Source organism: Canis lupus, chromosome 25 (assembly GCF_011100685.1).
Source record: "Canis lupus familiaris isolate Mischka breed German Shepherd chromosome 25, alternate assembly UU_Cfam_GSD_1.0, whole genome shotgun sequence".
In the NCBI taxonomy this organism is placed as follows: Eukaryota; Metazoa; Chordata; class Mammalia; order Carnivora; family Canidae; genus Canis; species Canis lupus.
The window spans coordinates 12,922,002-12,937,040 of NC_049246.1; the positions used below are offsets into that span (position 1 = coordinate 12,922,002).

At 40.1% G+C, this 15,039-nt stretch overlaps 1 protein-coding gene across 9 annotated transcripts in view; it reads right to left on the bottom strand.

Annotated features, from left to right (window-relative positions):
- The window catches only part of WASF3 (WASP family member 3), a 133,200-nt gene that overhangs the window by 48,242 nt on the left and 69,919 nt on the right, over positions 1-15,039 (bottom strand). Inside the window, exon 1 of one of the 9 annotated variants that reach the window (XM_038573416.1) lies at positions 3,020-3,182. The exons of the other annotated variants lie outside the window; for them this stretch is intronic. The gene's annotated coding sequence lies outside the window, so the exon portion shown is untranslated. Of the gene's footprint in view, positions 1-3,019; positions 3,183-15,039 lie in introns of those variants that run through there. 9 annotated transcript variants of the gene reach the window in all.

Sequence of the window (15,039 nt, forward strand, 5' to 3'; positions counted from 1 at the left end):
CAAGTGGCTCTGATAATGGTCTGGGAAAACAAGTGGTAAGACAGAGATCTGTGTCTCACACACAGACCCCTCTGTAGACGATGAGGAGGCCGTCTGGAAGGGCGGGCAGAGAGAGTCCTGCCATAAGACTGTGGTTCACTTGCTACAGTTGTTGTAAGTGACCTGGCAACTGTCCAGAGAGAAATACCATGATGGGCGTTATAATACAGACCCCTGGGAAATACAGATGGAAAGACCTCTACAAAAAGTGCAGAGTTGGCTAGCTACTGCCAGCTTGCACTGGTGGCTTGCATAAGGGTAATGAGGTGCTGCTGAGAGCCGGTAAGAAGCAATTAATAGCTAAGTGTGGGAACATGAGAGCCTTCTCAGTGGGTAATGGAACTTCGGACCTAACCGTGACAGCTCTGGACTCATAATGTTTGAATGCTCAAAGCACTCTATTATTATGCAGGTCCAGTCTGTGGCTTCTGGGATCCTAACAACTGGAACAGGGATGGACTTCTGATGGATGCCCACGATGATGCTGAGTCCAAACACCTCCCCACCACCCACCAGGACCCTCCAGAAGTGGGCAGCACACCACTGCAGAGGCCTTTCCCCACCAGTTATACCAGTTGTACACATCCCTTCCTGGATGCCAAGTGGGTAAGTAGTGCCAGGCATGGGGAGGGAGACTGACATCATGCTGACTGGAGAGGAAGAGCAAGTGGTGGGTGGCTATGCCCTGGAGGCCCTTGTAAGACACATGCTTCTGGAGTGTGGGAGACAAACTCTACGAAAGTTCTGGGTCTGGCGACTCTGGTGAAGCTTCTAGGGGTGTGGTGGTAAGGGCATGCTGGGATAGCCACTCCTAAGAGAAATCCACAGAGAAAGAAGCACAGTACCTGTTAGGTTGGGTTCTGGGGGCAACATGGCTGGAATACTGCTCTAGCCCACAGACTGTGTAACACAGCGGTGCCAGCTTGAGTGTGGCCCAGGGCAAGAAAAGACTAGCAGGGCCAGGCTTGGCACAAGCAACCTAGATATTTAAGCCATATAACCCAGCGACCCTGGACGGTACAGACCGTGTTCGTAATGGGAAAAGGCACATCCAGAGCCCCTGGCAAGCTCTAGGGGAAAATCAAATGCATGCCCCTAGGATTCTGAAGGCCATGCCATTCCAGCAAAGAGTTACACACCCTTTGAAAAAAGCTCTTGGTGTGTGTATTACCAGGCCCTGGCAAAGGTCATGGAACAGAGAGGGGCCAAGTATCCAAGGCTCCCCTTGAGCCAGTTTATAGGTCAACTAGTCCACCAAGAGATGGAAATGGCACACCCTAGATGGAGCCAGAGTGGAAGGCCAAGTGACTCCCACGAGCAGGAAGTCCATATCGCCAAGTCACCCGCCACAGCTGCTGTGCCCTCCATGCTCTGCATCTCTGGCAACATGAGGACTTGTACATCTATCTAATGGGAGCATGAGGGCAAACCTGGGCTTGGGTGATAGGTCAGCCTGACATAAGATAGGGAAACGAAAAAGCAACCATGGCTTTGTTACAGTGGCACTGGGGGATGGCCCTCGAAGACACTGGAGAGGAACATTTCCCCACATGTGCAGCTGTGAGCAATACACCAGTTCACTCTGCATTGTGCAGACAGAGTAGCCTGAACTGGAAACAGATAACTGAGGCTGCCTCTCTGTGTGGTCAGGGGACTGAAGAAAGAACTGCAGTATCAGTGACAAGGAAATCTGGATAAAAGCATGCGGGTGGAAATTTGGGACAGGGCAGAGTGAGAAGACTTGTATTATGTCAACCCCCACTGCAAATTACCCCACCAGGGGAGAGGCAGTGAATACACGTAGACAAGATCCACAGGGCTGCAGCATCAGCGCCCCCAGACTGGCCTGATGGGATCACATACATCACTGCATCTGACCAGGGGCTCCACTTCACAGCAGGGAGGCTCAGGATTGGGGCCACCACATTGGGAGCTACCATGTAAGATGTGGATGGCTCCGCTGAGCACTGGAGCAGGCTTCTTAAAGCACACTGAAGCACCAGCTCAAGAGAGAGTCTGAAAGGATGCATGCCGTGGTTCATGATGCAGTCTGTCTGTCAAATCACAGGCCTCCCTATGGCACCACATCCCCAAGAAGGACATACAGGTTTAGGAGCCAAGAGGTAGAAGCAGGAATGGCCCCACTTACTATCACTGCCAAGAGCCCACTGAGTGGTTCTGTCCACCCCTGCACCATTGCACTCTGCAGGGCTAGGCGTCCTAGTCCCAAAGAGGGCTCATTCTTGGCAGGGGCATGGTCATGGTCCCAGTGAACTGCACATTCTGGCTCTGGGAAGTACTCTGGGCTCACTGGGCCAGGGACCAGAAAGTGAATAGGAGTCCCCCATAGAGGAAGCTGATTGTGAGTAGGAGACAGGATCAGGCAGAAGCATGCATGGAAGCCAGCTGACACCCATCTTGTCTGCTTCTGGGGGTGGATCTGGATAACTTAATTACCTACCTTAGTGCACTAATTCATGTATGTGCATGTGTGTATATGTGGCACCCGCTGATTTCCTAGATAGAGGCTAACTCATTACTGTTAACTTATTTCTCACAGTGGGGGTTTGTTCTCCGCACCTCGGTTCAGGAAAGTAATACTCGTAAAGAGCAATTTTGCTTCTATTGAGAACCTGGCACAGGACTGGGGTTCTAATTTCTCACCGAGAGTTCAGGATTTTTTCTTACTTCTGAAGCCCCAGGCAGATGGCAAGCCATTTCTCAAGGTTGGCGATTTTTAAGGGATCTGACAACCCTCTGAGCATCCCAGGGTTCATTATGAGGACTCTGTTCCAGCTCGCTGCTTCAGACTGGCCCAAGACACATTCCCATATCCTGGGCAGCATCAGAACCTAGCCTCCAGCCCCTATTCCAGAGTCCTTTCCCCTCTCGACCCCCTCAGCTTCTAACACCCGTGGACAAGCTGCCAGTTTGCTCTTTCACCACGGCAATGTTATTAAAAACATACATGTACACATACCCAGCATTTGTGTGTTCACAGCAGCTTGGTAGTTCATTTCACTTCACAAGTATATATCACTTGTGAGGACTCTTGAGAACCAGCCTGAGGTCTGCCTCTCCCTCCATCATGTAACGCATCACGCTTCGTTGTTCCTATAACCCTCCTCGATGTGGTCCTCAAACTGAACAATAAGCAATGACACACATCAACTGTTGACAAGGTTTCATGAAAATCTGAAAGGGACTGTTAGCCAGTAAAGAATGACGTGGATAAAATGCAGAAGGCAATGTTGAATATAGAGCAAAAACACACACTCTACTTCGATTTGTATCCTCTTAACAAATTAACCCCAAGTCCCTGTGTGTGCTAATTACATTTTCCCTGCTTGCCTTCCAGGTTGCTGAGAGGCTCACATGAAAATGTGTGTGGAGAGGGGAGGGGAGGGGAGGTAATAATACCAATGGTATTATGACCTTATTTTTAATATAAATATAACATTCATTCCTAAAATAAGATACTTAATATTTTCCCCCAATTTTATTTACTGCACAATTAATCTACACCTCAATTTTTCCTATAACTTTACTTACTATGCAGCTGCATGTCCGAACACTGGCATTTAATTTTCCCCAACAGTGCTCTTCTAACTAAAAGTCAAATGATTAAAGACTAAAGAATTTCAAACCATATCAGTATGCTTTCTACTTAAAGGCAACTTTTCTCTCCTCCAACAATTTATCAAACGTCTTTCTAAAATTCATTATACTGAAGCTCTTTAAGTTTTCCTATAGCATAATTAACTGGAATTTTTCTTAAAAAGTTACAAAAACAATTCAACAAATTGTTATTAACAGTATGAAGTCCTCTGAATGTCCTTTTCCAAACCATTCCCATCCACACCAAACCATCTGGGATGAACAGTCATCTTAGCAATCCAAATAATTGGTGGATCTTTCTGGATCTCTTAAAATTACTGATTTTCAGTTTAATTTCACTGTATTCAGAAGACCTGCTTTGTCTGAATTTGTCCAAATTTGTCTTATGGCCCAAAAAACGGTTTGTCTTGGTTCCACATGTATGTCACTCAAATGTATATTCAGCTGTGATGACTGGTGATGATGCCGTGATCTTCTATATATTCTAAACTGATTCTCAGTAAACTTGTTCTATGAATCACTGTGAGGAGGGCTGGGGCTGCCAACAATAATTTTTAGATTTGTTAATTTCTTCCTCGAGTTCTATCAGTTTTTGTTTATGTATGTGGAAAGTCTGTTGTTAAGTCTATACATATATTTAAGACTATTATGTCTTCTTGGTGAAATAACTCCAATGTCATTCATTATGTGATGTCCCATTAACCCCTAGACATAATCACTGTACTGAAGTTTCCTTTGGTCATACCTTCTTTTGGTCAGTGTTTATGCAATATAACTTCTTCCTTTCAATTTTAACCTTTCTGGGTCTTTATATTTAAAGTAGGTTTAAGACAGCATGTAGTTTGATTTTGCTTTTTTATCCAATCTGACAATTTCTGACTTGTAATTAGTATGTTTAGATCATGTACATTCCATGTAATGTTGATATAGAATTTAAACCTTCCATCTTGCCAGTGGTTTTCTATATGTCCCATCTGTTCTTTGCTCCATTTTGCCTCTTTTTAGTTTTCATAACTTACAATTATTTTTTATGATGTCATCTTATCTCTATAACTGGCTTTTATTCATTTTTTAAGTGGTTTCCCTAGGTCTTAAAATCTGTATCACAGTCTACCCTCAATACAGTGCACAAACACACACTGTAATTCTGGAAGAGTGTATTTGTTTTCTTCTTTTAATGGTATTTCCTAAGGTGTCACACATTTTGCTTACATTATAAATTCACAACATACTGTTTTTACTTTGAATAATTATTGTTTAAAGCAACTAAAAATATAAGATATTTATGTTCACCCTCATTTTTCACCATAGCAGGGTCTCTTCGTTTCTTTGTGTAGATCCAAATTGCCATCTGGCACTTAAACTTCTTTTAACATTTCTTATAGTACTCATCTCCTGGCAATAAATTCCCCCAGTTTCTGTTTGTCTGAAAAACCCTTTAAATGGCCTTAAAAAAATTTTTTTTAGGACCCACTGGCGCTTGAATTCACAACTCTAAGATCAAGACTCAGTCAGCCAGGCACCCCTTATTTTTTAAGATGTTTTTTGCTGGGTATAGAAATCTGCATTGACAAGATTTCTCTTTTTGTCTTTCAGTACTTTAAAGATGTTATTCCAGTATCATTCTTGTCTTTGTTCCTCCATTTGTAATGTTTCTTCTCCCTATGGCTGCCTTCAAGACTTTCCTCTTTATCTTTGGTGGTTTGGGTTTATAGAATAGGGGGAGGGGTCCCCATTTCTTTTTATCCTGCTTGGTGATCTATGAAATTCTTGGATCTGTATGTATTTCATTAATTTTTTTTTGCTTCCATTAATTTTGGATAATTCTCAGCAACCGTTCTTCAAGTATTTCTTTTAGACCATACTTTGTTTTCCTTTTGGATTTCCAATTACATGTATGTTACACTACTGATATTGTTTCATAGTTCTTGGATATTCTGTGCTACTCTCAGTATTTTCCCTCTGTGAAATAATCAGATATATATTTATATCTGCCCTGGGTTCTTGGTACAGAGCTCCCAAACACTTGTAAGTGATGAGGCACTAGGAGTATCTTTTGTTGTAATATTTGTTTGGTCTCTGATCCTGGCTTCTGATACCAAGCTCCTAAATCCCTTGGAATGTCCCAGGTGACAGAAATGTCTTGTGTTCTAATTAGATGACCCTTGGTGGTGGGTTCCTAGATGGGGACTGGACCAATCCAGAAAGACCAATCCATGATTAGAAGTTTGGAACTTTCAGCCCCATACCCCATTCCCCTATTTTCCAGAAAGGGCAGAAGGACTGGAATGGAGTTAATAATCAATCATGCCTCTGTGACAAAGCCTCCATAAAAAATCCCCAAAGTATGTGGTTTGGAGATCTTCCAAGCTGATGAACACATCCATGTACTAAGAAGGTGGCAAACCCCAACTCTGTGGCCACAGAAGCTCCTGCACTTGGAACTCTTCCAAACCTCAACCTATGTACCTCTTCATTAGGCTATTTATCTGCATCCTTTTTTTTTAAAATTTTTTTTATTTTTTTATTTTTTTATCTGCATCCTTTAGGATATTCTTTGTTGTATAATAAACTGGTAAATGTAACTATTTCTCTTGATTTCTGTGAGCTGTGTTAGTAAATGATCAAACAAAAAGGCAGCGTTGTGGGAACCCTGATTTATAGCCAGTTGGTCATAAGTTCAAGGACATGCAATCAGCATCTGAAGTGAGAGCTAGCCGTCTAGTGGTACTGAGCCCTTAACCTGTGGAGTCTGCACTAACTCCAGTTAGTGTTAGAACTGAATAGAATTATAGGAGACCAGGCTGACATAACAGAGAATTGACAGAGTGTGGGAAATCCATACATCTGGTGTGAGAAGTGAAGTGTTGTATGTGTACTACAGGATTTAAAGTAGAAGAGAAACATGGGAGGGTAGTCTTTTCCTATATACTCTTTTCCTTTCCTTCTTTCTATGTTTCTCTTTCCTTCCTTCTTTCTATGTTTCATTTTATGTTTACTTTTTTCCTTCCTTCCTTTTTGTTTCCTTCCTTCTTTCTCTGTTTCATTTTATGTTTCATTTCTATGTTTCATTTTATGTTTATTTACTTTTTTTTTCTTGAGTATAGTTGGCACAATGTTTCAGGCATACAACACAGTGATTCAGCATCTCTATACATTATGCTGTGCTCATCACAAGTAAAGCTCCTATTTGTCACCACACAGCACTATTACAGTATCATTGACTATATTCCCTATCCTGTACCTTTTATTCTACTGATTTATTCTACAGCTGAAGTCTGTACCTCTCACTCCACTTCACCCATCCCTCCTCCCCTCTGGCAGCCATCACTTTGTTCTCTGTACTTATAGGTCTGTTTCTACTCTTTGTTTTTTTATATTCTATACACAATTAAAATCATATGGTATTTGTCTTTCTCTGTCTGACACTTCACTTCGCATAATGCCCCCTAAGTCCATCCATGTTGCAAATATCAAGAGCTTAACTTTTTTATGGCTGAGTAGTATTCCATTATATAAATATATAAATATAAATATATATACACATATAGCCATATATTTACAGATAGATAGACAAACATCTTTATCCATTCATCTATCGATGGACACCTGGGTTGCTTTCATATCTTGGCTAGTGTAAATAATGCTGCCAGAAACGTAGGGGTGCACAGACCTTTTCAAATTAGTGTTTTTGGGTTTTTTTGGGGGGTAAACAAGTCAACACCAAGAAAACAAATAATACAATCAAAAACAGACAACATAAAAATAAATAAATAAATAAACACACAACATGAGAACATGCCCAATACCATTAGTCATCGGGGAAATGCAAATCAAAACCACAAAGAGATCTTAACTCATACCTGACAATATGGCTACTATCAAAAAAGACAAGAAATGACAAGTGTTGGTGAGGATGTGGAGAGAAAGTAACCTCTGTGCAGTGTTAGTGGGAATGCAAACTGGTGCAGCCATTGTGGAAAATGGTATGGAGGTTTCTCAAAAAATTAAAAACAGAAATGCCACACATCTGATAATTTCATTTTATATTGTTGACTTAAGCTTCAATTAACTGATCCTTTCTTCAGCTATGTCCAGTTTGCTAACAAACCCAACTTAAAATGTTTTTTGCATCCAGTAGTTTCCATTTAACTCTCTTTTTAAAAAAGTTTTCATCTCTTGTTGACATTCTTTACAAGTCCATGCATGTTTGTCCACTTTTTCCACTACAACTTAAAATACATTAATCACAGCTATTTTAAAGTCTCTGATAGTTTCCACATCTGGGTTATCTCTGAGTCTGTTTCTGTTAATAGCCTTATCTTCTGACAATGGATTGCTTTTCTTGCCTTTTGTGGCTTTTTTTTTTTTTTTTTTGGCCTCGATGCTGGACATCATTTGTAGAACACTAGCAACTTAGGGCAAACAGTATTTCCACCTGGAAATGGGCTTGCCTGGTCTTCCAACATGCCATTACTACAGAGGATTTGAATCAACCTACTGTTATCTAATGTAGCAGAGCATCAAAATCCCCCAGCGATGGACTGCTACCTTGTACCAGGTGTGGGGTCTGAAAAGCCAGATTTTTCTTAAGTGTTCCTGCTCTACCTGGCAGTCCCTTCACACCTGTGTCATAAAGGAGTCCCTCTCCACACTCTCACCTTCCAGCAGAGGAGTGCTGTTGCTTTGTTTCTAGATGTGAGGTTCATGGTAGGAGCAGGGAAAGTTCTTGGTTCTCCTGGTCCAGCCTGTATCTTAGGAAAGACCTAGGGAGCTGGACTTCAGAGCAAGGCCTTCCCATGGCAACTGAACTCCGCCTTCTATCTGCCCATGTCTTGGGCATAAGAGTTTTCTGCTCCTCATGCACCATAAGCAGAACTTTGTTTTCTATCAGTGAAAGATCCTGGGGCTAAGAGGTTATCCTGGTTTTGCCACTGTGCTTGGCCCCAGAAGCAGATCTTTGCTGGTTACAAAAGGTGGACAAAAGTGTCTCCTACCCTTCCTCCAGAAGCAGTAATATTACCTTGGTTCTGGGGGCAAGAGGATCTGCTGCCCTCCCAACAACTTCTGTGTCAAAGGAGAGAAGGGGCAGGATAACTGCCCTTCATCCTGCCAGTTCGTCAGTACGGTCATCTCCCATGTGGCTACACTACCAGTGGGGTCCTGTCCAATCTAGGCTTGCCACTCATCTTTCTTACAAGGACCTGATAGAGGCTCTTAGAAAAGAGCTTGTGAATGTGAACCCCCCACTGGTATCTGGGCTCCTGATTATTCTAAATAGATGTGTTAACTCACACTCAACTTTAAGAACTCATTTTAGCCACTTCTATGGTGGTCACCTGTTCCTCCCATGCTCTGCAAAACACAAAATAGCTCAAGAGGGCGTGTTATTCTTTACAATTCAAGAAAAGTTATCTGTAGATCATCTGGTTTCTTCTCTTTCATACTGATGGAAGCAATGCTCATTAGGCGACTTTTTACAACCTAATTGGAAGAGAAACTCTCTGCCATCATGGTAAGAACAGGATGAATATATTAGTTTCCTCTTTTGTTAAGACTTTAAATTGCTAACTGTATTCACAAAGGGAAAAGAAGGCAAACTGATATTCCTGAGGATTAAACATTTGAGTGTACTCTAAATATTTGTGTGCACAGACTCAAAGTGAGCAAACTATTTTGGAAAGAAAGGAATAACAGCATTAAATTAGTATGGATAATAGATCACTTTCATGCATGGAATATACTGCAATGGGCAGTATACATTAAATCGAAACCCCCAACTGTGATCTTTCCCCAGCTAATATTGCACTTATAGGAAGGGCTGACTAGATGCAGAGTAACTTACTAACTGCATTAAGTCTTTATGACATATTTAAAAACTATATTACTGATAGTAAGAGAAAGCTGAGTGTACAAAATTGAACGAGTAGATTGTAATGGGTTCCTTTCTCCACTATGCAGCCATAAAGACCATCCTGTGAGTTCTGAGAGCATGCACAGACTGCAGAACCTGACAGTGTTAATGATTCTGTCTTTTCTATTCTTGATGTGCTGGTAACCTTTGCTCTGATTGCCGCATGCCAGGCAATCAGAGTGCAGTGAGAGGCAGAACTAAATCACACAGTACAGACTATATTATGGGGCTGAACTAAACGTGTGCATACTGCAGATGTCTGGCTTTTTAATCATGTTGACTTCTATGTGCGAGTTTTGTACTCAAGAATGACCCACGCAGACGTGGTCCTGGCCCCACACTCATACAGAAACGAGTGACACAGTGCTGCAAGCCCTTGCTCTGACTTCCCACCATATTTTCCACTGGTCTTTTTTTATTTTGAAGGGCAAGGGCCACATCTCTGTACCCCAGTTTCACGGCATGCTGCTTGCCTACTGACATACCCCAGAAGATACTCACTACTAAATACTACATTCCCACAGCCAAAGGAAGAGTATAGAATTCCTCAACTCCCAATCCGTTACATTATCTTCTAGAGCTATGCCTCACCTTCTGTCTTAGTGAAGCTTCAGATTCGAAGCTGGGAAGGGTCGGGGAAAACTGGGTAAGATTTAATCAATAGTGTTTCGGTGAGATAACGGACTACATTTCACTATTTAGAACATGGTCTGTGTGTTTCCACGTGGTAAGACCCAGGAAAGTACAGTAAAGCAGGAACAAGGGGACCTGGCTTGTGGTCCTAGCTCTGCCACTAACAATGCACAACCCTGTGCAAGTTTCATAATCAAGGTGGGCCTCAGTTTCCTCTTAAGAAAAACAGATTTGCTCCCTCCGTCTCCTCCAGCTCCGACATGCTTTTGTATTTTTCCCTTTGTTACATATTCCTCTGCCTTTCAGAAACTACCACATTCGAGTCATCTGCTCTCAAAACACTTAGTGCATTTTTATTATTCTTTAGCCAGTGCAAATACAAAGTATAGACAAAAATAAGACACAATCCCTTTCCCGTTCCTCAAGGAATTAATGGTTTAGTGAGACACAGACATAAATTAAGTTACAACCCAGTGTGACAAGACTACATTGTAGGTATTTCTCATACCTGGTAAATTAAATTAAATTAAATTAAATTAAATCAGAAAGACTCAGTGGTGGGAAGGGGACACAGCATCACAGAGCCTGCAGCACCAGGCCCGGCACATGGGAGCTGCTGCTCATTAAGCATAGCGGATGGGAGAACGGAAGTCTTTTCTCAAGGTTTACAGGAAGCATTCTATTACTTCTAAAAATCGCTAAGCAGCCTCAGTAACTAAGCAAGCATCCCAGGGAAAAATAGCTGATTCACATCTGCAGAATAATGTGATATACCTTAAACCTGTGATATACCTGAAACCGGTCAAGTACCTATTTTTGGAGGGCATTCTGAGATAAGAAGTGGTCATTTACCTTCTATGAGCTACAACAAGGCACCAAAAGACACTTGAGGTAGAAGCTGGTATCTGGATCTAACAAAAGGCAGAGATTAGATGTCTAGGTTGAGATTTCTCCCCAACAAAGTTTTCCCATTGCCTCCTATCTTGCAGTTTCCCTGCTGAGGGAAGAAACCTCAAAGCCAGCATAAGTGATGAAAAGCAATCTGTTCTAAGTGAGAATACAGAGAAGCAGAACAGGGATCTTGGCAAAGAACAATCTTGGGTCTCTTTCCTCTGCTCTTTTCTCTTGGGTATCATGGGGGAGAGTGAGGAGTACTCAAAAACAAAACAAAACCAAAAAAGCCTCTTTCTAGAACCTTCCATCACTTCTTCTATTTATCTAAACTTATCAAAATTGATTCTTATGCTTCTTCAGTCTAGATTTTTTCTAATTTAAATAAATTACTAAGTTTTTACTGGATGTGAAATGTTTTAAAAATATATTTGTCTTCTGTCCCTGCTGTCCATGTAACCAGATACTCAACACATCTGACACTAAAGAATATATTTTATATTTGAGCATACATATGTTTTCCAGGTTTCTTTGTCGTGCATAAAATTCATCCTGATACATGTTACTATCCTAGGAACCTTGGAGATGCTTTTTCCAGCAACTATTTTCCTTCCCTTCTTTGACCAGCCAACAAAACCAGCTATTTAATAAAATAAACTTTTTTAGATTAAATGGAACCTGGGCGATTTAGACTTCTTCTTATAGACGGAGATCAAGACAAAGAGATCCCAAATCACTCGCATTATGGAGATCTGCCAAGGATGGAGGAGACATTAGAAGCTCAATCTCTGACGTAGCTGGTGCTCTGCCCACCGCATTCCTATCTGTAACTGTTCCCCCTATAAGATCCATTTGCAAGAAGCCAAGGCTACTTCACTTTTGTGTTTTATCAGTATATAAAGGCAGTCAAGGCAGCAAAAATTCTCTGCCTTAGTATGCAAGTAAGCCTTGACTTCTATATGATGCTTCTTTTTCCTCTACTTCCCGCTACCCTCCCAACACTGAACCAAGCATCTGACCATCTGCCATGACTCCATGGTCAACTCCAACTATGAAAGGAAGAAGTTGGTCTATATTTCCAAGGTTCCGTTTATACAAAGTATCCTGTTATTGTACAAACAAGAGTTTTGTCTGGTCCCCCAACTCCCAGTGCTGCCTGTTTGCTATAAGGATAAACATTAGATCTCCTAATCTTATTCTGTTTTGTATTTTCAATATAAATGAATTTTTATAATGTGACTGGCTTTTGGAAAGCCAGATATTTGTGTCCTATCCTACTTTCCAGGCCAGGGAAGCATTCTGCCTACATCTCTGCTGTGCATGATCCAGCTGACCCCTGGTAACTCAAATCCCCTTTGACATCTGCCAGGAAGTTGTGTGTGTAAGACCATGAGTATATTCCATCTCTAGAGAGAATGAGAGAAATGCTGTTGTATATGAGTATAGTAAGGTAGCCTGCAGTTTAACATAATCTTTGAGACAAGGGAAAAGGAAGCACCTCCTTTTCCTTGACTTGGATTATAGGTAATTTACTGTTCTTCTTTAGGCCCTACCAATAGTAAGTAAATCCCTCAACCAAAATGAGATTTTTATAAGAACCAGGGTATGTGTGTGTGTGTGTGTATGTGTGACTATTAACTCTTTACAGGAAATCATTTCAAAAGCTATGTAATTTGGACAAGAAGACTGAAAAAAAAAAAAAAAAAGAGTACCAAGTCTAGGTGAGGAGTATAAACAGAACGCCCTATTCTTCTCCTTAGGCTTCAAATCCCCAGAAATGACAAAAAAGATCTACACTTAAAATATATGCAGTAACACAAGAAAACTAGAAATGACGGATACTCTCCAAAAGTTAAAAGGCAAAAGGATCAGATTAAAGGACACAATAAGCCAAACACAAGACAGAGAATGTGGTCATCACTGTGTGTGGCTAGAGAACCACAATGGGAAGACCTAGACAACTCCCATCAGAAAAATACAAATAGCAACCAACCCAGGGATAAGAAGATGCTTCATCTCCCTAACACTCAGGATAGTGGAACCACAAGAAATTCGATTTCCCCCTTACCATGTTGGCAAAATTTAAGTGTGTCTATCAAGTTTTAGAAAGGTAAATAGTACAGTTAGTCCATGGATGTGTAAATAATGGCAAATTGTCTTTCCAAAGGGTTATAGCTAATAAAACTAAAAATATCATATCTTTGACCTACCATTTCTGCCGCTTATTCTTCTGAAAGAAACACTATCATTTGGCACAAGGATTCATATACAACAATATTCACTGCATTACTGCTGTAGTGAAAGACTGGAAATGACTACTAAAAGGGAAAGGCAGCTGTCAAAAGCAACAAGGTATATATATATGGAGTGATCTCTAAAATACAGTGATGAATGAAAAAAGGTTTACAATTAACAGTATACCATTTGTGCAAAAGTAACTACATATTTCCTTCATGTGTACATACAAATAAGCCTACCAAAGGTCTGGGGGAAAAAAGCATCCCAAATTCATAACATGATTACCTCTATGGTGGATGGATGGACATGAGAGTCAAAAAGTGCTTTAATCTCAAATATGCTCCAAGTTTTTTAAAAAAGAATACATTCAAGTATTATATGTGTAATTATTGTTTTGATTTAGTGCAGACAACTAAAAAATACCTGATGTATCAACAACAAACTATTACAGAGAAAAACTAATAAACTTAGCAATGGGCAGGAAATGGATTTTTTAAATTTCTTAATGAAATAAAATGCACTAATAGTAGCCTTTTGCATAATTATAATGAATGTTCATTGGTGAACTCATCTATTAATATAATGGCTAAAACTTATATAACGTGCCAGGCATTAGTATGTGTTTTAAATATATTAACACATTTAATTCTTACAAAATACTTCCCTTTTATAGCAAAGAAACTGAAGCACCAAGAGTCAGGTAAATTTGACCCACACTCCATAACAGTGTTCTTATCCACTATGGTTGACTCTTGAACAACAGGAGGATTAGGGGCCCTGGTATCCCCCACGCTGTCAAAAATCTGCATACAGCTTTGGATTCCCCCAAATCTTAATTACTAATAGCTTACTGTTGACCAGAAGCCTTACCAATAACATAACAATTAATGCAAATTTTGTATATCTATTATAAACACTATTCTTACAACAAACTAGCTTGTAGATAGCTTACTATTCTTCTTTAGGCCCTAGCAATATTAAGTAAATCTCTCAATCAAAATGAGACATAAACTGTATTCTTACAATAAAGTAAGCTAGAGAAAAGAAAATATTAAGAAAATCATTATGGAAAATACATACACAGCACTGTATGATTTTTAAAAAATTGCATAGTAGACCCACACAGTTCAGACCTGTGTGGTTCAAATATCAACTGTACATAAGTCTCTGTTAAAAGAGAGGAGCACACAAACTCAGTGTTTTTTTAAAAAAAAACTAAATATTCAAGACAACATCTAAAATGAAATAACCAGGAAGAATGAAAACGAAGGGTCTACAAAACTATAGTAGGTCAACGCTAACAACAGAAAGGCAAGTATAGCAATATTAACATGAGACATAAGGGAAATTCAAGTGAAAAGCAATAAAATAAATGAAGGCAAATACCCATTTCATATTGAGAGCTTTTATTACTCTTTTTTTTTTTACAAGATCCCAACATACTTCTTTCAGAAACCAAAAAACATTCATACTTTAAACTATATACAATTAGCAAATTTTAACTGATATTTAAAATATTGCACATAACAATGTAAGAATGTATTCTTCTCAAACACACATGAAAAGGTTGTTTTTAAAGGACGATGAATTAATAAATAGGAAAAAAAGTGAACAAATTTCAAAAAAATCAAAATCACATGGTAAGCACAGTGCAATTATATTAGCAATAAACAACATTTAGTAACTAGGAGATGTTGGTAAGTCTG